Source organism: Camelus ferus, chromosome 27 (assembly GCF_009834535.1).
Source record: "Camelus ferus isolate YT-003-E chromosome 27, BCGSAC_Cfer_1.0, whole genome shotgun sequence".
Classification (NCBI taxonomy): Eukaryota; Metazoa; Chordata; class Mammalia; order Artiodactyla; family Camelidae; genus Camelus; species Camelus ferus.
The window spans coordinates 16,617,060-16,641,408 of record NC_045722.1 but is presented as its reverse complement, the minus strand read 5'-3'; the positions used below and the strand labels follow the sequence as shown (position 1 = coordinate 16,641,408).

Genomic DNA, 24,349 nt, shown 5'->3' with positions numbered 1-24,349 from the left:
CTATTCTGTACCATTCTAAGTCTCCACCATGGGTGTCGGGTTAGTGGGTGATCCTAAACAAAGGGCTCATCGATGAATCTGCTTGGGATGGAGATTTGATTTCAAATAGCCCATGGAGGCAAAATCAATACAAAGAGAAAGAAGTGGGTGTGGGAGAAAAACCCTGATCTTATGAGACTGGCTTTCCAGTCTCATCCCTGATCCATGCCAAACCGATGAGCCAATTTCAAAGGTGGGTGCTGGTAGCAAAGAAAACCTTCAGTTAGAACATCCACAGCAGAGATCGTTGCTTGAATATTTTGGGGGGTCAATAATCTTATCAGCCAGGCACTAGAAGTCCAGCCAGTGAAAGGCTGGTCATTGTTTTTATTCACCCTGAAAACTAAATGCTGGTTCAGATGAGAACTCAATTGATTTGCAAACTGTGTTTACTCTTTTCCTTGTCACCACACAGACAGCCAATTAATGACATTAAAGATTAATTAGCAGGGAAGCTGTACACTACCTGCCAAAGAGATGATTAAACTTACAGTTCTGTGCTGCTGCCCAGAGTGGAAGGTAAACCTCGGTAATTAAAGGTTCTGAAGCAGCTTTTGTCCTGGGTACCAAGGCCATCCAAGTCAGAATGAGAAATGTTTCTTAAAATGCCAAGCTGCAGCCAATTCTCAGCCACCTGGTGGCACCAATCCATGTGAGGCATCGTGTGAGCCAGCATGCAGAGCACCCCACGCTGCCAGGGGAGCAGGAGGCGTCACACAGACCGTTCCCATTGCCCAACCTCCACTGGAACTGACCCTCCATCCCTGCACTGTCCCAGCGCTCATAACCACATCCCATCTCCCTAGAGCATCCTCTTAATCTAAAACTATCTTTTCTCCACTTAGAATGATGATCTCCAGGTCCATCCATGTTGCTGCAAATGGCATTGTTTTATTCTTTTTTAAATTTTGTATTATAGCTGAGTAGTATTCCATTGTATATATATACACCACATCTTCTTCTAAGTGAAGTAAGCCTGAAAGAGAAAGAAAAATGCCATATGATACCACTTGCAAGTGGAGTCTAAAAAAAAGGACACATATGAACTACTTATTACTTATAACTTAGATGACTGATTTCTTGAACATGTGTGAGCACATCTGACTGTCCTTTATGATTGGATTACTGCCTTCTGTTGATTCTTATTTTGTGGTTGGTTTTATTCCTTTGATAACTATGTAAGTTTAAGAAGCTAAAGCTCTAAACTGTTTTTAGAAACAATGAACAGTACCTATATGTAAATTTTAAAAATATGTGCAGTATATTGTATATATGTATTTACAAGCAATATATTGTATATGTGTAGTCAAATTGTATCAATTTTACCTAAGAAAACTGACAAATAAAAAATAATAATAAATAAAAAAAATAAAAATATCTTTTCTCAGATGACTCTGCCGAGGCTGCTCAGTTTTCTTCCAAAGAAACAGGTTATCAAATGCATAATTAAACAGAAAGTTTAACGGAGGTTAGGAGAGGGACATGACCCCACCAGCGCACTCCAGACCACTGTAGGTAGCACACCCTGGATAGCAGCTCACTGTTCACAGTGCGTGCTTTTTCACTTGCATGCTCTCCCATTAAATACTCCCAAAAGCCTTGAGAAGTGGTCTGCATGTTTTAAAAATTTTCACAGGTGTGGAAACTCAGCCAACATAGGTGTGCAGAGTCTAGGGGTAGGAGGTGTCAAAAGGTCCCCCTACTGGTGCTGATGTGTATCCGTTGATTAATTGTGAGCTTCTCTCACTGACAATGTGAACAAGGGGCTTGGCTGGACAGCCCAGAACAGCGAAAGCAGCCATGGAAATCGGGCACTGAGAGAAAATACGGAATGATGTAACTTCTCAATCTAAGATTAGTAGCTAATTAATGAAACAATACACAGTTAAATTCAAGCTACAGCTCATGGATCTGTTATGTGAGCATAGGTTGTAGCTCCAATCCAGAATATTTTGGGAGTGACAGGGAAACACTGGAACTTGTGGTCCCCCCCATGATTAGCAAAGCACATCAAAAACGAATCCCCAATGTTTATCAGTGTTCATGGCGATGGCCTTAGAGATACATAATGCTACAGTTGAAATGTAGGGTGGGTCTAGCCAAGATCAATTCCTTCTATGTTTTTGTCCAAAAAAAGATTCTTCAGTAAAAACTTTCTTTTTAATTATTGAAACAGCTATATAATCCTAAGGGAAGGAGAGAATAATTTCAATTGAAACCTTGAATAAATTTTATGGAGGAAGTGCATTTAAGTTCAATTATGAAAGACCAGTAGATAATCTATGGTAAGAGGAAAAAGAGCATTTTGAGGTTAAAGGAATTGCTTGAACAAAGTGTAAACCAAGGCAATATTATGTAGGTAGGAAGGAAGTGTCATGTGATGCTTGAGGAACCGTGAGTAGGACGATTTTTATATTTTTTAATTAGAATTATTTTTCCTCTCAAAGAGTAAATGAATGGAGATTCCACAGTAAGTGTATTAATGTAGTGTTATCTTATTTAACACAGACAATGTTCCCTCAAAGTTAAATATTTATGAAGCTGCATTTTAATTCAGATGAAAGATAAAATTTGCTTTATGTAATACTCAATATAAGAATTATAGTGGTGATTAAAAAGGCCATTGGTTGCAATGCTTGATAACATTTGATGTAATTATCACAAAGGTTACTGAGCCAGCAGAAGACACTTGAAATAAGTAAAAGCCTAGAAATGAAAATGGCTCAGAACTGATAACCACAGTGCTGGAAAAGAAATGGAATGAAAGAGTAAATACATCCACTCAAATCAACTGATAACTGTGCCTTTCTTGTGCAGTTAAACGGTAAAGTTACCATATTTAATTCCCTGCTCAAGTACATGTACAGGTAGATAGTGAGTCATGATGAGATAAGCGGCCCGTGTTTCTGTGTTTTTGTGATGGTCTTTTTGCTAAGAAAACATCCCAGGGATGCTGGCAGAATGGGAGTGAATAAGAATTTAGGAGAGTCTAGGAGAATCTTCAGTGGTGTATACAGACTGAATGCAGAAATTAATAGATCTGACACACAGCTGAAGGCAATAGAAGCATTAGTCTCTGAGAAGAGGGAAGAGTTGAGGTTATCACTGCAAAAGTAAAAGAATGGAAACAATTCAATGTGTGCTGTAACAGTCACGACCACATAACAAAAACCACACAGTCTCTACTTATTCTGTAAAGTTTTGTTGTACACACGATGTGCCAATAGACTCTAAAAACCTAGTGGTGAATAAAGTTCCTGCCCTCCAGGAGAAAGACAATTTTTAAAAAATACATAAGTTAATTTCAGTAGTGATGAATACTCCGAAGAAAAACAAAGCAGGGCAGGAGTACAGACTGACAGTCAGGCTAGTTCAAATCATGGAAACTTTCTCTTATATTTGAATCACGTTTCACTTTACAAAGCCCTTCCATAAACTCATTTATTTCGCTTAACCTTGACAGCAGAATGTAACTTAGATATTATTCCCGCTTTTACAGATGAGAAGACTTAGAGAAGCTAACCTGAGTCGCCCAGCATTGGTAAGGAGGGGATGCCACAGAGGCAACATGGATTGGACACCTGTGTGTCAAGCACCTCTTTCACGGTGCTTTACAAATGCGCTCTCACACAGTCCTCATACAATGCTTTGGTCTGTTTCGTCTTCTCTTAAAAATTCCCGCCATAGGTTTGAAGTTACTGTAGTAGGTAAAAAGTCGGCGAAGAGCAGACATAATCCAACATAGTATGGTGATTCCAAATCCTGTTCTGATCCTACTTACAATACGGGGACTTCATCATGGATCAGGATCTTAAGAAAAAAAAAAATGCAGGCTGCCTATTCCTTCCTAGGTAAAGAATATATATGCACATTATATAATGTACTTATATATGCAAAAGACTCGTATCCTGAAATAAAAAGAATTACAATAAAGTAATGTTTAAAAACACACACACTCATAGGGAAAAAAAGAGGGCAGTGGAATTTAACAGGCACTTCACAAAAGAGGAGATCCAAGCGGCCAATAAATATATGAAAAGAGCTCATATTTATTAATCATCTGGGAACACCAATTAAAACCACAAGGTGATACTACTTCATACACATCCAAATGACTAAAATTAAACAAAGACTATACCAAGTGTTGACAATGCTGTGAAGCATCAGGAACTTCCAGACACTGCTAATGGGACTACAGAGCAACTAACTTTGGAAAATCTTTAGCAGGATCTATCTATTCAAGATAGATACTCTAGGACCTAGAAATTCCACTCCTAGGCATATACCCAACAGAAATGCGTAGGTAAGTTTACTCAAAGACCCATACAAGAATATCCATAGCTATTTTATTTACAATAGCCAAAAGCTGGAAACAACAGAAATGCTCATTGAGAGTGGAATGTTAAATAAGCAGGTCATAGTCCTGCAATGGCATTCCATACAGCGGTGAGAGTGAGAGACACACAACCTAGGCGAATTTCACAACCATAATAACAAGTGAAAGAGGTCAGGCACACAGCAGTGCTGACTATATGGTTCCAATCACATAAAGTTCAAAAAAGGCAAAACTAAGCTTCTGTGCTAGAAGTCAGCCCGGTGTGTTTGGGGGGAAGCAGCTGGGAGAAGAGGGGGCCAGAGGAGGGCAATTCTGGTCCCAGGAAACACTCTCCCTTGGCCTGACTGTGGATCACACCTGTGAGTTCACTTTGTAAGCATTTATCAAGTTTATTATATAGCAATAAAAAGTTTTAAAAAATCTTCAGGGAAACAACAACAACAAAAGAATAAAACTTGTAGAAACAAAAGAAGGGATGCAAGCTGGATCCCATGAGAACTGAAGTGAAAAGAAAGGGCCAGAAGCCTTGCGAAGACACCCAGGGACCTCCTGTATTTCTCCTGCAGGCCTCGCCATCCACAGCCTCTCATGCTGGCTCTATGCCTTGGAGCTCCCAGCAGACAGAAAGAGCAGGCTTTAAGCTCATCAGGAGAATGAAAGGATTTTAAGATCCACGTGTTTTTAAAGTAACACTCAATATTTTTATTTGATGCAGGCAAAGTCTGGATGTTCAAAGCTCCTTTCATGTTCTGTATTGAGTGAGGCCTGTGGCAATTTCTTTTGATACTGAAATGTGGCCTTGGCTTTGTCTAGATCTTAAAGGAGATGTTTTAAATTGCTCAGGTACAAAATGGAAAACTCTACAGGTTGGGTTGTTAAAGTTCTATTTGGAAGGAACCAAAGAGACTGATTTTTCTGCTCTGCACAGTTCCTCTCCAAAGCTGGTTCTCTGTCACGTGGTTTTGTCTGTGTGTTGGGTTATGCAGAACATTATATCCAGAGCTCTCAATGCAAGTCTTTGGCTCTCTTTACAAAGGGTCCAGAAACAATCGGCTGGACCCCTAGGTTCACCCCAAACACAACCACTAGCATTGCTCACCCACAGTATTTTACAGATTCATGTGTTTATTTATTACCCAAGCAAACATCGACTGAATGCCCCATGTACTGGGCCACCTACCAGGGGCATGGCCGAGGAGAGATTTGGGGAGGTAACTCGGTGTCTTACAGTAAAGAGGCCGCTGCACAGACATTTAAATTCAGGGCTCTAGCCTTCAGCTGCAGTGCTGTTTCTAGTCCCACTGCCCTACCTCTCCTCCACACCTCTGAAATCTGGGGTACCTTCTTAAGCTACTTAAAAACTATTAAACACAATGAAAACTGTTCAGGGAAAGATTCCTAGTTGCCAAATTGATAAAGATTTGGACAAAATAGACCCCACATGTTGGGGTGAGGATTGTTTTTCTTTTTTCACAATGGGGAGGTGAAAAAAAGAATGGTTTGTCCACCATCCTTCACTTCAAAAATGGAGATCAGACCCACATCATTGGCACCAGGAAAGTGTGTGGCGCTTTCAAAGGAAAGATAAATAGGAAAGCTAGAATAGTAAATGTTTGCTCTCTTAGACTTTAACTTTCCCCAACCATGACAATTTTATTTGCCAATCAACAGTCAAGTGTCAGTAAGGCATACTAGATAATTACAATGCAAAGGATGCACTTGGCAGAAAAGACACATTTCCATCTTGGAGTACCTTTCCATTGTGCCAAACTCTCTCTATAATACACTTAACAAGTTGTCATGCCATTGCTGAGCAAAGCTTGTTTCACAAAAGTTCTCTATTATATTAAGCCAAAACATCCCTCCCTGTAATTTTTGAACTCATTCTGAATTTTGCCTTTGGAAGAAGCATACTACGAGTTTAATCCCTCTTCACTTTGACAGTTCAAGGATTTAAAAACCACAAGCATATTACCTACTCCAGGCCTTTTTTTTTTTTTTTTTTTTTGGTCAAAATTAGAACCTTATCTTCTATGATTACATTTAATTTTCCAGTCAGTACAATTTTTTTCAAAGCCAAGTTCAATGATAGGACTTAACCGTTATTTTTAGATTATAAATCAGTATATGTTCACAGTAAAAATAATTTTAAGTCCAGATGAATATGGAGACATTGTAAAAATCACCATTAATTCCATTGCTCTGGAAAAAGCTAATAGTTTGTTGTCTATTTCTTCAAACTCTTTTCTACATATGTTTATAACTTGCATATTATAAAATGGGTCCATATGATACATACTGCTTCAAATCTTAGAAGTTCACTTAATATACAATGAATACTTTTTCCTTATCAAAAAGTGGTACAAGTGGTTCTGGGTTGGGGGGGAAATGACATAAACTCACTTTTCCTTGTTCTAAATTCAACTAAATACCCTAGAACTTATTCAGCAGACAATGATTAAAAAGAAGACTTTGAAAGCTGGAAAGAAGGTGAACTGGCTAGACACCTTAGGACTTGAGGAACAACAATGTGGTGAGTTTCCTGGGTTCAAGTCTCCCACATACCCCAGGCCAGGCTCTGGAGAGACCTGCAACCCCGAACCACCACAGACAAAGATAAAACACAAACACAAATGAGAAAAGCCTGTTCTCTTTGGCTAAAGGACTGGGAAGGAGAAGCACATCTTCCCCTGTCCCTCCACAACCAGCAAATGCTCCCATCCACCTATGGCAGAGCAGGGAGTCCCAGGCCAACCCAGTCCCCACTCTACAGCCAGAGCACTGGCTGGGCCACCCACTCTGCTAACAGCAGCATCAGCAGTGAAGCTTTGTGTCTCCGTGATCTCCATCCAATGACACAAGAACACTCAGGTCTAGTAGCTTCTGCCCCCTCGCACACACATGCACACAGAAGGTCGCCCAGTAACAGCAGGAAACCTAGAAAAGTAACATTCGCCCCTGCAGATGTCACTCTCAGGGACTGAGTTAGGAGTCCCACCAACACCAGAAAAAGAAAAAAGGCTAAAACAGCATTGCCAGGGCTTTGAACACTAAAATGCCATGGAAATAAATCTACAAAAGTATTTTAGAACTTAGACAATAAACCTAAATGAGGCTACTGTTTGCTAAAATAGAAGATTTAAATAGGATCAAGATTACTAACATAGTAACCAAAGTGTCCAAGAGAAAATAAAACATCATTTATACAAGGAACCAGGAAAATCACAATTTGAATTAAAAAAGACAATCAATTTATGTCAACACTGAGATGCATCAGATGTTAAAATCACCTGCTAAGGATTTTAGAACAGCATTATAAAAAATGTTTCAACAATCAATTACAAATTCTCCTGAAAAAAAATGAACGATGGCCAGCCTCAGCAAGGAAATAGAAATTATAAAAAGGGACCAAATAAAATTGATAGAACTAAAAAAAATAGCCAAAATTTCAAAGTGACTGGATGGTCTCAGTACTATGAAGAGAATGGAATAGAATCAGCTTGAAAACAGATCACTAGTAATTGCTCAATCTGCACAACAGAGAAAAATAGACTGAAAAAAAAATAAATGAACAGAGCCTCAGGGACATGGGGAGCAATAGCAAAAGACTTAATGTTTGAGTCGTTGGAAGTTCCAGACAGAGAAAGAGTGTGAGACTGAAAAAATACTCAAAAAAATGATGCCTGAGAATATTTCAAAATAGGCAGAAATCATAAACTTACAGATTCAAGAAGCTAGATGAACTTCAAATAGGATGGACCTAAAGAAATTCACATGGAGACACAACAAAATTAAACTTCTTAAAACTAAAGACAGAGAAAAGGAATCTTTAATCAGCCAGAGGGAAAAGACACATCATGTATAAAGGAACACCGATTCAAATGACAGCGGATTTCTCAACTGAAACCAGGGAGGCCAGAGGATGTGGTACAACACTCTTTCACATCCAGAAGAGAGAGAACTGTCAGCCCTGAATTCTGCATCTGGCAACACCATCCTTCAGGACTGAAGGGAGAATAAAGACATTCTTAGATGACGGAAAACAAAGAAAATGTGTTTTCTGGCACACCTAGCCTTAAAGAATGGCTAATAGAAGCTCTCTGACAGAAAGATAATGGTGAAATGAGTAGGCTGGGACCTTCATAAATATGAGAAGGACCACAGAATGAGTAAAAAAAAAAAATAAACGCAACAAGCTATCCTGCACTTTGTGAATGTCTTTAATCATATTTAAGACTTATATTATTTATAACACAGGATGTATGTCCAACATTTACAGAGAAAATACTTAGGACAGTTATATTTGAAAGGTGGGGAGGTAAAAAGATATCAATGGGAGTCAGTTTTCTATACTTGAAATGGTAAAAACATCAATGTCAGTAGTCTGTAATAAATAAATTATCTATATACACACATATATTGGCAATACCTAAAGTAATCACTAAGATAAGCCATCACGATGCAAAATGATATGTTCAAAAATAGTATCAATAAATCAAAACAGAATTCTAAACCTGTTTTGAAGGACCCCAGAAAACAAGGAGTGAACAGAATATTAATAACAACATGGCAGACTTAAGCCCTAACACATCTATACTTACCTTAAATGGGGAGACGTTGTTCCAATTTCCAACCGGGAGAAAGTGGATTCTGATCAGCTTTATGATAATCCTGGGCACAAGCTTTATAGTGAAACAATGACATGTCGATTCAACTTCAGTGGGGACAGAGAGTGAGGAATTAGCTGGGGTGTGATGACATAATCCATTTTGTGAAATCCTGTGGACAGGCATCAGGTTAGTAATTAACAAGTGCATTTTACTGATATAAAATATATATATATAGTCATAGTTGACGAGCTATACGACTCACTAACTCCAAAATGCTTTACATACTTACCTAACATCTATCTGGGTAAATGAGAAACTAATATTTATAAACACTAAAAACATATAAACTTTCCATACATTTTCTTTTTTGAGCCTCATATCAGACTGTAAACAAGACGTTATAAGCCACAAACACAACTTGAAGAAATCAAGTATGAGATTGATGTGCATAAGGTCATGCTACCAGCAAGTGTCAGTGCTGAGACCTCAACCCAGTTATTCTAATCCCCAAATGCCATCAGTTTTCTACCTCATCACTCAGGTCCCCCAGCAGTTCCAAGGAACACAGGAGCTCTCAGAATTCCTCCCCAGACTCACAAAACATGATAAATCCAGGGATGTTGAGTTAATGGAGTTATAAACAATAACCTTGCAGCTGTGACTACGTCGTAGAAGAAGACTAGAATCTTTCCATTTTAGAAAGGAATTTTCTTAACATCTTCAGTTCAGTGGAGGGGCTTTCACTGGCTCTTAAAAGGAAATGTTTTGAAATTTTAACAGCCATTTATTGAGCATCTACTATATGTAAGTAACTGTGCAGAACATTGGTGTGAAACAACAGAGTTCCTTCTCCCACAAGGAACTGGAAGACATGCACAGAGGCTTAGAGGACTGGGATAGCATCAGTCAGGACTCAGTCAGGGAGGCAGAGCCACTGCGAGTGCTGCGGGATAAAGGACTTGTTGCAGGATGCAGGTCTTCACAATCGTGCAGTTGTTAAGGGAAATGAAGGTGAGGAAGAGGAAATCAGTTGGAGGATCAGAGGAAAAGTCACTAACCAGTCTGCCCTGGTGGGGGTAACAAGTCAGAATGGGAAGGGGTGTGTGGGGGCCAGCAAAGGGAGAGCTTATGGAGAGGTCTTTGAGGAGCTTCTGGATAGCTGAAACCTCTGTAGATCCACCACTCAGTGTCTGTGGTGAGGCTGGGATCCCCACCAGTCACAGGGTTTGCAGTCAGGAGGAGGAGCTGATTGCAGAGCAGTGGAGAGCAAGGATGAACTGGGATCTACCTATAGATCACTCTGGTCACCTCAGCATCATTCTGGTCCCTGTATTTGACCAGGCAAAGGCATTCAAAGAATAATAGCAGCTGCTTTCCTTCTACCCCAGATATAAGTTCCTCTTTTGGCCAACTCAAACCTGAAACAAAACTAGAAAGGAGATTCTGGGAAAGGTAGATCGCAGTATAACTATGTTGACAATAGAAAGCCAATACAATCAGTTAGACAAAAAGGGTGGTAGAGCCGGGGTGCAAATAACATATAATAGGAGGATGAATGGGGAAGAGAGGCTGGGGCTCAGGCGTTCGGGGAAACTGCCTCCATATTTCTTGCTTCTCCTCTTTGCTCAAATATTTTGCTCCAGTGGGAATGATGCTCATCTTTGGCACAGCATTTACTGTGTGGTCTTGGGAAGTTATTTAACCCTTAGGAGATGCCATTTCCTTAGCTGTAAATGGAGAATAATGAAACATACCTCAGTGAACCATGGAAGTCATATGAGAAATCATCAGGAAAAATTCCAGGTACATGGCAGATACTTGACAAATGATGTCGACCTTCTCTCCCACTTTGCTCTTCTCTAGCTTTGCAGCTTCAGAGGCTCATATTCCATCTTTGGCCACGTGTCAACTCCAGTCTCCACCAATGATACATAGAATCTTGCAAAATGCTGTAATAATTCTGACATACATCATGCATTCTGAATTTCCTTTTTTAAATAATGGAAAGTGTATTATAAAGTATTCCAGCCTTCCCTTTCTCAAGGAGTATCTAAAAGGTATTAAGCCCTTAGAGGGTGCGAAGATCTGTGGAATATATAGATGATAAAAGGTAAGAAGCTAAGCGTTCCATTCCAGGTGTGTTTGTCAAGCAGTGATTTCTCCCTGTTCTTTTTACACAACTCCTTTTTTCTTCACTGAGGTTTGCATTTTTTACGCTGAGTCCTTGGGAACTCTCCTCTACTGAGTCCTGAACTATTCAAGATGTCTGGCAAAAAGACTTCCAAGTATAGGTGTACATAATTAGGATCAGGTGGGTTGTCCCCTTTAGTCACCCCTCTTTCCATCTGTTTAGTTCCTTGCTTGTCATCTATCATGCTGAGAAATTGAGTCCAGATTGAAGCAGTTTTCTCTTGCATCTCCCAACCATAAGCAGAAATCTCTCTCTTTCTCTATCTCTCTCCCTGCTACTGCTGCCCCCCACCACATATATATCCATTTTATATTATGTCCACTGGACCCCTTTGGGGTAAATCAATTGTAATCAAAATAAGATTTTTTTAATGGAAATTGGAGACTTGGGAACAGAAGAGCACATGATGGGAAATATTAGTACATATGCAACAGACCATTTGGAGAATACTGCCCAGAACTACTCAGCCAAGTTGAAGGGAATTGATGAAGGGATTCCAACTGGCTAGATTTCTCCTGGAATCCATAAAAATTCAAAGTGACACTTTGTACATGAGCAGAGAAATCCACACATTGGAGCATAAAATGGATTTGCAAGTGTAGTTTATTGTGGCTGCCGCATTAATGGTCTCAGAGTCCATGCTGTCAGAACAACTGTGCAACATGGGTTTGTTGTGGTGGAAGAAATAAACTGCACAAAGTACTTACAAGAAGAGGTTGAGCAAGGAAAGCTTCCAAAAGCCCTTCCACCACATTTCTCCACATTAAATAGGGGCTCATACCTACTCTAGTAATGTAGCAGATGGTTCAGAGAATTCCATAAAACAACAAATGTAAGAATATTTTAAAATACCATCCCTATGTAACTCTAAGGCATTTTTTATGACACAAGATGCTATAAATTGTTTACTTATTATTTAAATTATTATTCAACCATTAGTCCTAACCAAACTTGGAAATGTCAACATCAAGTAGCATTTATTTAAACATTATCTTTCTGTATTTATTCATTAGTAACCTAAAGTCAACATGAATAGAGCCAGTTCCTTCTCTCTACAATAATAAAATCTAAGAGAAATGCAATAGTGTATACAAACATACAATTAAGACCAATAACTATACAAATAGTTATGATTACACAAATAATGAAATATTTGCAGATTTATTTTAATTTTAACACTATATTCTAAACCAAAGTGGCTTACTCACATCAACCCCTCAGCTCAAATCTTAAATGAGGAAATAGCACATGGATGGGTTGGTGATGATCAACTCAGCTCCTGGACCCTGCCATATTATGCTGACTTGTTTTGGGGGTAATTAGGCTTACATATTTATTTATTTGATGGAAGTACTGGGGATTGAGCCCAGGACCTCATGTATGCTAAGTGCTCTGCCAGTGATCTATACACTCTCCCTCTGCCCATTGTTAACATTTTTTTTAAAAGCACCTCTAATTAATGTGTCTAAGTATCAGATAAAGATTAGCAAAGTAGAACACATTTAGGTTTCCCTTGATGTTTTATTGGCCAAGATCAGTCAGTAAATTATTTCTCATGATTGCCTCTCTTAGGGCCCTGCACCTTTTCTATTTCATTTTCGTATTACCAGATTGGTGTTCAAGGGCCATATTGCCTCCAAACTGTTGGCCAAGTGCCCATTTTCTGCTCTCTGCGTTACTCAAAATTAGGTATGGCTGGGCTCACAATCGAAGAGTAATCATTTTTAGAAGCCTCTCAAAAGTCCTCACTGGTGAACAAGAAGACTTCCACAGATAGTCCAATAGTTCAGCTGGATAATTGAACATTTCTTGCTTCTCATCATTCACCAGTGTTGTCTTTAAAAAAAATCATCTCATGACACTCTTTGCCTTAATATTCTTTGTGAATTTTAAGAAAGGGTTTAAGGTACTCAGCACAGCATGCAAGTCCCTTCTTGGCCTGGGACTTCCTGTGACACCCTTCTCCACTCCCTTTATTCTCTTCTGCACACCCAAGCTGTGGCCCTATCCAATTCAACATATTGCTATTACCTGAATCCTCATCTATTTGCTTATGTCAGAAACACTTTCCCTCCACTTTATCTCCTGGAGAATACCTACCTGTCCTTTAAGCCTCTGGATCTAGAGAGCATGCCCCGGTCCTGATAGGGATTGGAATGAGCACCCCCACACTCGGTACTGTCTTCTCTCATAACCCTGTTTACACTTTTGAGCCATTGTTTTGTTTTTCCTTTCCATTTATCTGTCCTTCTCACTGACTGAGAGGTTCCAAAGACCAAGACTTTTGTCTTAATTTTAGTATTGGTAATGCTTGCCCTGTGCCCACCACACTGTAAATACTCAATACATATTGATGAAAGGTCTGAGTTAATGTGCGCATGGATGGAGAGATAGACGGAGAGATGGATGGATGATAGAAAAGCTGCAGTCTGTTCCCAAGCCAGCTACCACTTGCCTCTCACAGTACAGTGGCCATTGTCCTGCAATGGGCTGGGCAAAAAGTGATTAAGATCTGTCTTTTCCTCCACTTGCCCTCCAACCATCATGGAGCTGTTAGACTCAGTTAAGAGGCATGAAAAATTTGAGATTACCAAATAAAAATCTAAATAACAATCAAAGCAACCATCTCCTTAATAGTAAAAAGGTTGTTTCTGTTGGTTGTACTCTAGTAAGAAGCAATGACAACCACTTGATGATTTAAAATTCAAAGTATACTGTGTACAGTTTTAACTGTTTTTCAGTGTTGTTTTTATTTCCTACCTCTGCTCATTTGTGCGTATGTGATGAAGATATAAATTTCTTGTCACTGAGCATCTTCCTTAAAAATAACACCAGGCATCTCTACCCACTCTTTCCCTTTGACAAAAGGACTTACTCTATGGGAAAACATATCAAAGTACAAGCCACGTTAACTTTTAGAAGAAATCAAATATTCCCTGGTCAGAGAAAAATTTCATTCCAATTAATATTTCAGCAGCTAAACCAATAAAAATCTCTATTTTAAAAAGTGGAGTCAAACAATGTTAAGTCTGGAAGTTACTTAAGGGTTTAGTCCAGTGCTTAAGGGCTGAATTCACTTTCCATCCTTCCCAAATCATTTGACATCTCTAAGCCTTAGTGTCCTCCTCTAAAGAACTGAAAATAATAGAAGTAACATGTTCATAGGATGATTTTGAAATTGAATGAGACAAGGTATGTATGAATGTAGAGTATTTTGGTGATTCCTGGCATATAGCAGGCATTTACTAAATCCTAATAGTTATAAAGGGGGTGGGGGATTATACCTGCGTTATACAAGCATGGGACTCTGAGGTCATGAGAAATGATATGAGTTACTCAAGTTTACAATGGACTTTATCTGGTTTCCCATTATTGTCTCCAGCATAGACAGTTCATATTTATGAGTCTATAGGTTTTTAAAGCAAAACAAACGAACAACAAAAAACTATGGTAGTGATATTAAAACTGAGGACTGGATGAACTGGAAGCCAATTTTAGGCCCTACCAGAATCAGGTTGGCTTCAAAGCCCTATCAAACACACACACACAAAATATCATACAGAAAAGGCAATATTAGAAGGGCTTTTCCAAACCCTCAGTCAGCGCTCAGTTTACAATAGTTCTTGTATCCAATCAGAAAAGGAAAGGAAAGAAAAAAAAAAAAAAAAGAAAAAGAAAGGCAAATCTGAAATTTCAGAGGACGGGTTTGTAAATACACACATCAATGGGGATATTGTCAGGTTTTGATGGCCTTTCCCCCTCTTACCCCAGTTATACCCTCTCTGGCTTCATCACAAGGACTTATTGCAAGAATCTATATTTTTTCAGTCCAGAGTCCTCACAGGTCAGCAAAATTGGAGCCTTAATGATTTTCTTATAAGCTTTCCCACACTCTTTGCCTTGGCTCAGACCTCAATATAGTATCATTTATCATAAGTTAACTATTTGACCTTCAAATTTAAACGAGGACCTGGCAGTGCCGCCAGCTACGATGGTGAGGAGAGACGAGAGCCTAGCGTTTCTCTCAAAAAGGCTCGTTTCCAATGGTACTTAAATTTCTTTCTAAGCAGAGACAGAAATTGGTTTTAATTTTATTGGCATTAGATATCTTCTCCAGAACAATAAAATAGATTTGGCTAAATTTCTGTAGCTGTGTTGTATCCACTTAACATTTCTGCATTTAAAAAAAAAAAAAAAGAGGCTTACCCATTTTCCAGTTGCCCAATCAGGATATAGGGATGTGATCCCAGAATTAACACACCCTTTGTGAGGGGTTCTTCCTGGGAGAGGAATGAGGAATGAATGAGGTGACCTGAAAGTCCTGGAGCAGGATCTATATGCTGTCACCCCATCAAGGGAGTGGGAGGATGGCAATACTGAAGAGGGGGACCCAGGCCAGCCTAGTTGAGGATGGAGCCAGCAGTGATAACCTCGGCGCCAGGAAGGAACAGAGCAACATTTTACTAAATAGCATGTACAGCTCTGGCAGCACAATCAAAACCCAGGGCTGGAGATTCTGACATTTTGGTATATATGTTTCAAATAGCTTGTAATGTTTCAAATAGCAGAAACTTCAAGAACCTCCAGACCTTGTTCCAGCAGTTCAAAATAGAGAAGATCTTTGCTAAATAACCCTTCCCACTGGCTGTCTCATTCCCTCCTGGAAGGATCCTGATTAAAAGGAAGGGCTCTGAAAGAGGAGAAACAGAGTCCTAGTCATTGCTTCCTCTAGAGTTGTTGTGGAAATCCATTCAGATGCTGAGCATCTCTCCAAGTTCCTGGCCCAGGGTAACTATGTAACTGTTACCCTCCTTGCAAAGAGATCCTTGTACATCTTCTGTTGTTTTAACATAAGATAAACTCCAAAAATTATATTTCTGGGAGGTTCCTAAGGATACAGTTAATACATAGCAAACTCAAAAAAAAAAAAAACCAAAACTATGCTAGTGGGTAGTGGGTATAGCTCAGTGGTAGAGTGCATGCTTAGTATGCGTGAGATCCTGGGTTCAATCTCAAGCACTTCCATTAAAATACATACATACATACATACATACATACATACATACATACATACATAACCAAACTTAATTACCTCCCACCTGCCCCCCCGCCCCGCCCAAATATTTTGCATTTTAGACATTTTAATTCTTACTACACTTGCTTTCAAAGAAATAGCTTTCAAGGGTATGGAGTATGCATATCCTAGATGCCAGTGAGTATCTTTATTTTTTTCCTCCCCATCATATTGCTAAATTTACCAGGACATTTGCATACCCACAAAAACTTAAGCTAAAAAATAGAAGTCGCAGTTAAACTGAATGAAGATAACAGGAAACATCATGTCAATGAAAGTCTAATTTACATGCTGTTCTGTGTGGCATTCCGACGAATAGGAGAACAATGGATGTAATAGGAAGATTAGACCAGGATTGAATTTCACATGGATCATTTGATATTCTACCTGTGCTGTGAGCAAGTCATGTTGCATTAGATCAAATCCTGATTTCATTCCATTGCCGAATATCCCATTGTTGCATCCTCACCTTTTGCCTCTTCATTACAGGGATGTAATCACAGGATGAACCCCTGAGAGCGTGTTGTTCAACTGCCCGTGGGTGCCTCTTTCACAATCTGCCATTGTTACAAGACATTCTGGTTAATAAGCAGATAATGGGATATGCAAATTGCTTGCACCTGATGAGGAAGGAAAAGTGTGCGTTCTCACCTTTGCATAAATATTAGCTGACTTCTTTGGGACCACGGAAGCATCTCAGTCTGGGTGATTTATGGAGTGTTCTGCCCAGGCAGAAAGAACCATCCCTTTGCTTTGGGGAAATGTAGGTAATGAAATCGTTTTCTTGCAATTTACAGAACGTGGAGTATGGGTAACACAGGAAGGTGAGAGGACAGGGGGATCTTTTTTAATGGGGGTTCATTAAACCATAAAATAAAATGAGCCCCACATTGCAAAAATGTTTCAATCAGCCCCAGAAGAGTTATAAAATACGAGGCCAACGTCTGAACAGCCTCAAGGATGCTCCCAAGAGGTCAGACTGATACAGAAACTCATCAGAGGCAGAACTATGGTGATTCAGACTTGGTACCAAAGAGAATATGAAGGTGATTTAGTCATTTTCAACCATCAGCAGTTACCTGAGGTTCTGTATTAGCCTTCTTTGAGACAATGCTCCACTGGACATGGCATCATGATTAACCAGCCTGTCAATCCAGTGCTCTGAAATAGAAAAGAGAACATGCGGTTTGTAGAAAAAAGATGCGGGTTTGATGGGCAACCTCTGACATGTCTCTGGCTTCAGTTTTCTCATCTACAAATAGAAATAATAACTGTATAGCCTCGTCATAGGATTGTTGTTAAGGTTCAAAAGTTGGGATAATTATGGGAACTCTGTCCTGCTTTATCCTTTATCATTTTGCTATATGTGGCTCACACCTTCTTAAGAGGTCTTTTATTAAACATTACTCAGATTATCCTAATTTGAATGTCCTGTCTGTGTCCTACTGGGAGCCTCAGTAATGCACACTCCGAAATATTTCATGGGCTAAAACATGTAATAGTTCTAATTTAAAATAATAAAAAGAATTCCAAAGCCAGTTATCAAATTTTCCATTTTCAATTCCTCATTTATAATTACTTCATTACAGTTAAATGAAGTAACCATGAAAATGGGGGAAAAAAATCCTACAGGCCAAAAAGAATTTGTATGTAGGGAAATAAAATCAGGTGAATCACTTCCACTTTCATCTGGGCTTCTCCTTAGCAGTCTGGATGCTAAAAACCTATGAGTAAGCAAACAAGGCATGCACACCTGGATATAGGTTGCCTGTTATCAAACACTGTCCTGAAACAGTCCTATAAGAATCAGGCTGGGACCATCTATCTTTGTGCAGAACTTTTGGACATAGACACCCCAACTTCTTGTTATTTTTTATGTTTGTAGAAGGGAGAGAAGGAAGAAAAAGATGGAGGAAAGGAGGGAGGAAGGGAGGAAGGAAAGTAAGTAAGAAGGAAGGAAGGAAAGAAGGGGAAGGGAGGAAATATATTTATTGAAATGATATTAGACTGCTCAAGGAATCAAAAATGATCAGTGTATCCTTTTCCTCTGTTTGATGTCACCAGTAAACAAACAGACTTGACAATTTTTATTAGCACCATATTCTTCTTAAAGAAATAGAGAAGATTCTTTAACCCAAGCTACATGGCTTGTTTTAGCCAAATAGCAACAGCAGGCTTAATGGGCATAAAAGAGAAAGTTGAAAGCTGAATGACCGGGAAAGGGATCTTGGCCCAAGGTACAGGAGAATTGCTCAGTTCTAACTAAGCTCTCCATTTTGCATACTTGAAAGACAAGTCAATGAACTGAATAACCCTTTAACTCTTTCTTCCAATTTTTTTTAAATTTTATTTTTATTGAGGCAAACTTGGTTTATAACATCTCGTGTACAATATTGTATTTCGACAGTTCTCACTCAAGCCCTGGAGAGTGAGACAACAGCAGACAGTGCTGCCGGGTAAGGTGCATCTCCTTGAAGCTGCCTACCTCCACTACTCGGATGGCATCTGGAATACCCCAAGTACCCCATGCTGAGCTCCTATCCTTGTGGGGCAATCCTTCTCAGAGACATCCTCACAAGTTTCAATGAAAGCAACAGAACTGCAATAGAGCATAATAAAACATACATTTAGAAACATACTGCAGTAAATGAAACATTAGTAAATATAAAGAGAGACATAAAGAGAATAAATCGTATGGTCTTTTTTTTTTTTTTTTTTTGCAGAGCCAGCATTGAAATGGGCATGAAAATCCCTGTGGAATTCGAAGAATATCCCTTTGCATGTAAGATTTCATGGGAACATTCTCACAGTTGTTAGGGTTCTATCACAGTTGTTAGGGTTCTATCCAGATTATGAACTAGCTAATACATTACATTTTTTAAAAAGAAAGAAAGGAGCGCCACCGTCCCTGGGTTCAGTTGATTGCTGCCATTTGCAGAGGCGGCCACAGCTGCAGGATGCAAAAGCCAAGAGGAGGGTTAGTCCAACAGCAATGCTATTCCCAGGGTTCTGCATTTGCTTGTTCCGTCAGCTGCTGTGTTATCTCCCTCAGACAGGGACATAAATAAATGTTGCCTTAGACAGGAACTGCAGCATCAAATATAAAAGCTGAGTATTTGAAATTAATTGTTTTCTGGCAAGATTCCATTAAAAAAAGAAAAAAAGACATGCTTTCAGTTAAAGTGCTTCCGTGTAAAGCCAATTAAGCCAAAGAAGCAACAACTGGGTTGAGGTCAATAAAGGATGTTGGCTATTGTTCAGCGGTGAGACAGGCTACGCTGGTCACCATCTGTGGAAGCAAGTTAGGATGCTGTTCTCAGTAAAGGTTGTCAGGACCTGCTGGAAGCAAGAAAATGAACAGAAGGAAATCAGACCTTTGGACAACCTGCCCTTTCTTCTAGTTCTGTCTTCTTTATTCATCAGTTACCTCCACTCTTACCAAGTCCAATTCTTGGGGCATTTGATAAATAGATACACCTTGGTGTGTGATATCTCTGGGTGTATTCTGCCCAGGGGTAGCTACCACTAAGCCATATTTGATTATAACAGCTCAACTGAAATATAATTGCATAGCATAAAATTCATTTTTTTAAAATGTGCAATTCAATCCTTTGTAACATCACCGTGTTTTAGAACATTTCCACCCACCCCAAAATATTCCTCATGCCCATTTACAGTTGGTCAATCCCCGTTCCCACCCCCAGCACCAAGTAACCGCTAACGTACTTCCTATATAATAATAGATAATATATAGTATTTTATGAAATTTGGGTATTTCATACGAATGGAATCATGCTGGGAAGGAAGGTAACTAATGCATATCCAGTATGCTAGGTGAAGGCAAGTCAAACTTATAAAAGGGTTCTCCTCTCTTTTCTCCTAGAATTGTAATGGATTTTATTTCTCACACTTTAATATTTGATCCCTTAAAAATTTATCCAAAGTTTCAACTTTTCATTTTTCCAGATGGTGACTCAACAGTTTTAATTCCATTTTTTAAAAAGCCCATATTTTTCTGCTGGTTTGAAATGCTACTGGTATTGAATTGTTAATTCCTATGAGTTTTTGTTTTCAGTTTCACACTTGACTCTATTTTGTCCTGGTCCACCTATCACTTCATGTGCTATTACCACACCTTTAAAATTGTTTTCACATCTGAGAGTCTTCACTGTTTGCTTTTCTTTTTTCAAAAAAAAATTTCTTGCCAGTTTCATTTGCCTATTTTTTTTTCCCAACACACTTTATCTTTGATGGGAAAGACTTTTATAACTCCAAGTCAAAATGCAAAACTATTAAAAAAAAGTGATACCTATGTCTGTATGATAGTAAGTTCTTTTGGAAGACAAACTAAAAGAAGCAAAAATCTATAAACAGAGTCAAAAGAGAAATGAGAAACTGGAGAATAAATGTTTGCAACTCATATCATAGACAATGGATTAATCTCCCTAATGTATGAAAAGTTCCTAGGAACAAAAAGACCAACAGCTCACAAGAACTGGGCAAAATGTATGAGTAATTCACAGAAGAGGGCTGTTTATACCCCACTGTTCAATAACCTCACACACAGTCTCGCTCTGTTCTTTCTCTCTTAGCTGGAAGGGGCCCTAATGATGAGAGTAGCAAACAAACTCAACACACTTTGGGGCAACACTTCTTTTCCCAAAATTAAAGCTGAGCTTGGGAGGATATACCACAAAAGGGAAGGAAAAAGGGAAATTTCTGTATTCAAAAGGCTCTTAGTAGCCAGTGACGCCTACATACAAAGACACCAGAGAAATCCACTAATCACATGAAGTGTGCATCGTGTCTCAAAATGGGGAATTAGGAAAGAGGAGTTACAGACTGACTAGGGGACAGTTGTTAATGAAGAGCTGGGCGGGGATGCATCAGAACTTATCAACTGGGTAAATGGCTGAAACAGGCAGTGTTCTTATCTTTGGACCCACAGGGGTTCACGCAGTTACTGGTAAAGCAGTATGTTTATGGTTTCATCTCAGAACATACCCATCTGAAGGAGCTGGTGTTTGAACAGCTTGAGTTTTGATAGTTTTGTCGCATGTCATGGTATCTGTTTTGCAAGTTACAGAACAGGATTACGAGCTGTGATTTTTCTGGCTTCATTTCTCATGGTTTGGATGGCCCTTCGACACCCACCATAACTAATCCATTAGATATGTATGATAGTACTCGTTTCATAGATGGGGAAACTGATCCACTACGATTTTAAGTATTTTCTCTAAATTCTCACAGTTACTAAGTGGCAGGCTGAGTTTCAAAATCGTTTGTCTGTCTAGCTCCAAAGCCTAGGCTTTGAACAGCTACTCCATATGTCTCTAAAGCAGGACATCTTTAGTTGGTGTATATGAACTATCAGGATGATTCACAACCCCTGCATATCATATGCAAAATTTTGAATATATATTTGGTGGGGAGAGGGGTGAGAATATATGTACCCATCTGATTCTCAATAAGTAGCTGAACCAACAAAAGAAGTCAAATGTCTTTGCCCTGGAGTAACCATCTCCCTAAACTTAAGACAGCTCAGTCCCATGTTAGAATGGGGAGAGGACCTCTATTTATTTTAAAAACAAAACAGGCAGAGTGACCACTTTTAGAGCCATTACATGAGTTGGGTTTCTCATTTGTAGCTTCTCTGGAATTAAAATAAAGAGCTAAAAGGAAGAAGACCATGACCTTGGATTGAGAACCCTTTAAAAAAGAGAGTCCATGGGTTCTGTGTAGCCAGTGCAATTGCCTTGGGAAAGTCATGCAGTTTTTCTGAAAGTCATCGAGTGTCTCTAGCTGTCTGAATCAAGTCTATGTATTCCAGGCAGAGCCAAAAGGAAAGTGATTTCAAAAAGATAACTCTATTCCTTGTGTGGTTCATGTAAATTTGAAATAAAAATTACACTTTCAACTACTCAGTCATAAAAAAGAATAAAATAATGCTATTTGCAGCAACATGGATGGACCCAAGATCGTCATTCTAAGTGAAGTAAGCCAGAAAGAGAAAGAAAAATACCATACGATATCACTCATATGTGGAATCTCAAAAAAAAAAAAAAAAGAAAGAAAAGAAAAAAGAGGACACTAATGAACTCATCTACAAAACAGAAACAGACTCACAGTCATAGTAAACAATCTCATGGTTACCAGGGGAAAGGGGGTGGGAAGGGCTAAATTTGGGTGTATGAGATTTGCAAATGTTAGCCAGCTATTCATAAAAATAGATTTTTAAAAATTTCTTCTGTATAGCACACGGAACTATATTCAGTATCTTGTGCTAACCTTTAATGAAAAGAATATGAAAACAAATATATGTATGTATATGCATGACTGGGACATTGTGCTGTACCCCAGAAACTGACACATAGTAACTGAATATACTTCAATAAAATAAAATAAAATAAAATGAGAAAAAATTTTTAATTCATAGCATAATAGGTAAGTTTGTTTTCCCAAGAACAGGAAAACTTGCTTTAACTCATTTATTCATGTGACTGGGTTTTTAAGCACAAATAGTGAAGGAGTTTGGAAATTAACAAAAGAAGAGATTATAGCTCGTGGAGGAAAAAAAAAGTCCTTTGTGAGGTTCTCCCTTATGGCTTGTTGCAAACTATGCTCTCCAAAATAGAGTGAATAAAACTTCCCGAGGAGAAAGATTATAAGCTAACAGTAACAGGAAAAATCTCCCTACAGTCACAAGGATTTAGCAACAGATTTTGAAAGGAAACGAGACAAAACAACCAGGCAGCTCACAAGACACAACCAAAGCAAATCATCTCTAGTTCGTAGAACTTGACGATTCCCTCTGTTTTTGAAAGTTTCACGTCAGGCTTTATTTTGGGGGGTGGGGGTGAGTATGGGGGGCATGCTTATCACTATTGCAGCCAACCTGCAGCTGTTACGCACATTTCAGAATAAACGTTGATTTATAATAATGTATTGTTTGTCACAGAAGACAAGGGGGAAATTGAACTCTTTCCATCCATCTGGAGATGGTGAGCAGCTGGTTCAAATCAAGGATTTGGCATATTTTATTTCCTAAGTCCCTCACCAGCTCAACACACCAACCCCGCCATAGCTGTTACCCTGGAATGCGTGTTGGTGTCAGTTGTCCAGCCTTCCCTATGATTCTTCAGCCATCTGGCCGGAGGTTTGTCCTCACTTTTGGAAGTTTTGCCTCCTGTGAAACAGGTGTCTGGGAATTCAAGAGAGGGGACTCTGTGCCACACTAGGGCCGAGATTCTTCAACAGTCAGACTCTGAAATTAACCATAACCAGACTGCATGCATGCCCAGAGTCAAATTATTCACATTACAAGGGAAGCACAACAGCAATTTCGTGGCTGAAAACGATTGCCTAGACCAGGCCCCATGGCAAAACCATTAAAACTGATAGGAAACAAACAAACAAAAAGGCAAGCACAAGTGTGTTCTGTATGCCTCTGGATATCCAGCTGGTGAAGGTGACATCCAGATTATAAACCCCTGAGAAACACTGAAACATCTTCATTGGAAGCTCTCTCTGAGAGTCAAAAGACCAACTAGTAACTTCAGAAATGTGCAAATATGTATCAAATGAGAGCATCCTAAATTTTGTCAGAGGAAAGTTACTTAACTTGGACATCTCTGTGGCCCCAAAGCTTTATTACAAACAGATAATTTATTTTATAGTAATGTCACATATATACTTAAATAATAATTCCCTTAGATACACTAGCCAAAAAAAAAAAAAATAAAACCAGCAAATCTGGATATAAGAATTAGTGGTCAGCTTGTTTCTTCACCATCAAAATTATTACACTGTTAATCCATAAATTCCAAGTGTTCAGAGTCTCAGAGGCATGTCTTCACGGTCATTATGGGCTTCTGGGTTTGCTTGTTTGTAACCCTAAGCTTAACCCTGAGTTGTCAGTGCCCGGGGTCTTCCCCCCGATCCCTCCCCTCCCACTGCAACTTCTTCCTCTGGAGCAAGTACTGCTGAGCTAAGCCAGGCCTACGGATGCCCGGCATGGTCAACATGGTGCACGATCTGAGGCCAGCTTCCGCCTAAACTACCTCCTCCTCCAGGTTTCTGTTACTATTTCTGCTTTGTCT

General features: G+C 39.2%; 2 long non-coding RNA genes across 2 annotated transcripts; both read right to left on the bottom strand.

The window, feature by feature from the left end:
- Positions 1 to 963: 963 nt before the first annotated feature.
- LOC116660192 lies at positions 964 to 12,346 on the bottom strand. Its single transcript, XR_004315585.1, has 3 exons — positions 10,740 to 12,346; positions 8,977 to 9,154; positions 964 to 1,015 (listed from the first exon to the last, which is right to left on the bottom strand). It is a non-coding gene; the product is annotated as an uncharacterized LOC116660192 (long non-coding RNA).
- Positions 12,347 to 16,659: 4,313 nt separating this feature from the next.
- LOC106728891 lies at positions 16,660 to 18,845 on the bottom strand. Its single transcript, XR_001365172.2, has 3 exons — positions 18,736 to 18,845; positions 17,330 to 17,411; positions 16,660 to 16,807 (listed from the first exon to the last, which is right to left on the bottom strand). It is a non-coding gene; the product is annotated as an uncharacterized LOC106728891 (long non-coding RNA).
- Between the last annotated feature and the right edge of the window lie 5,504 nt (positions 18,846 to 24,349).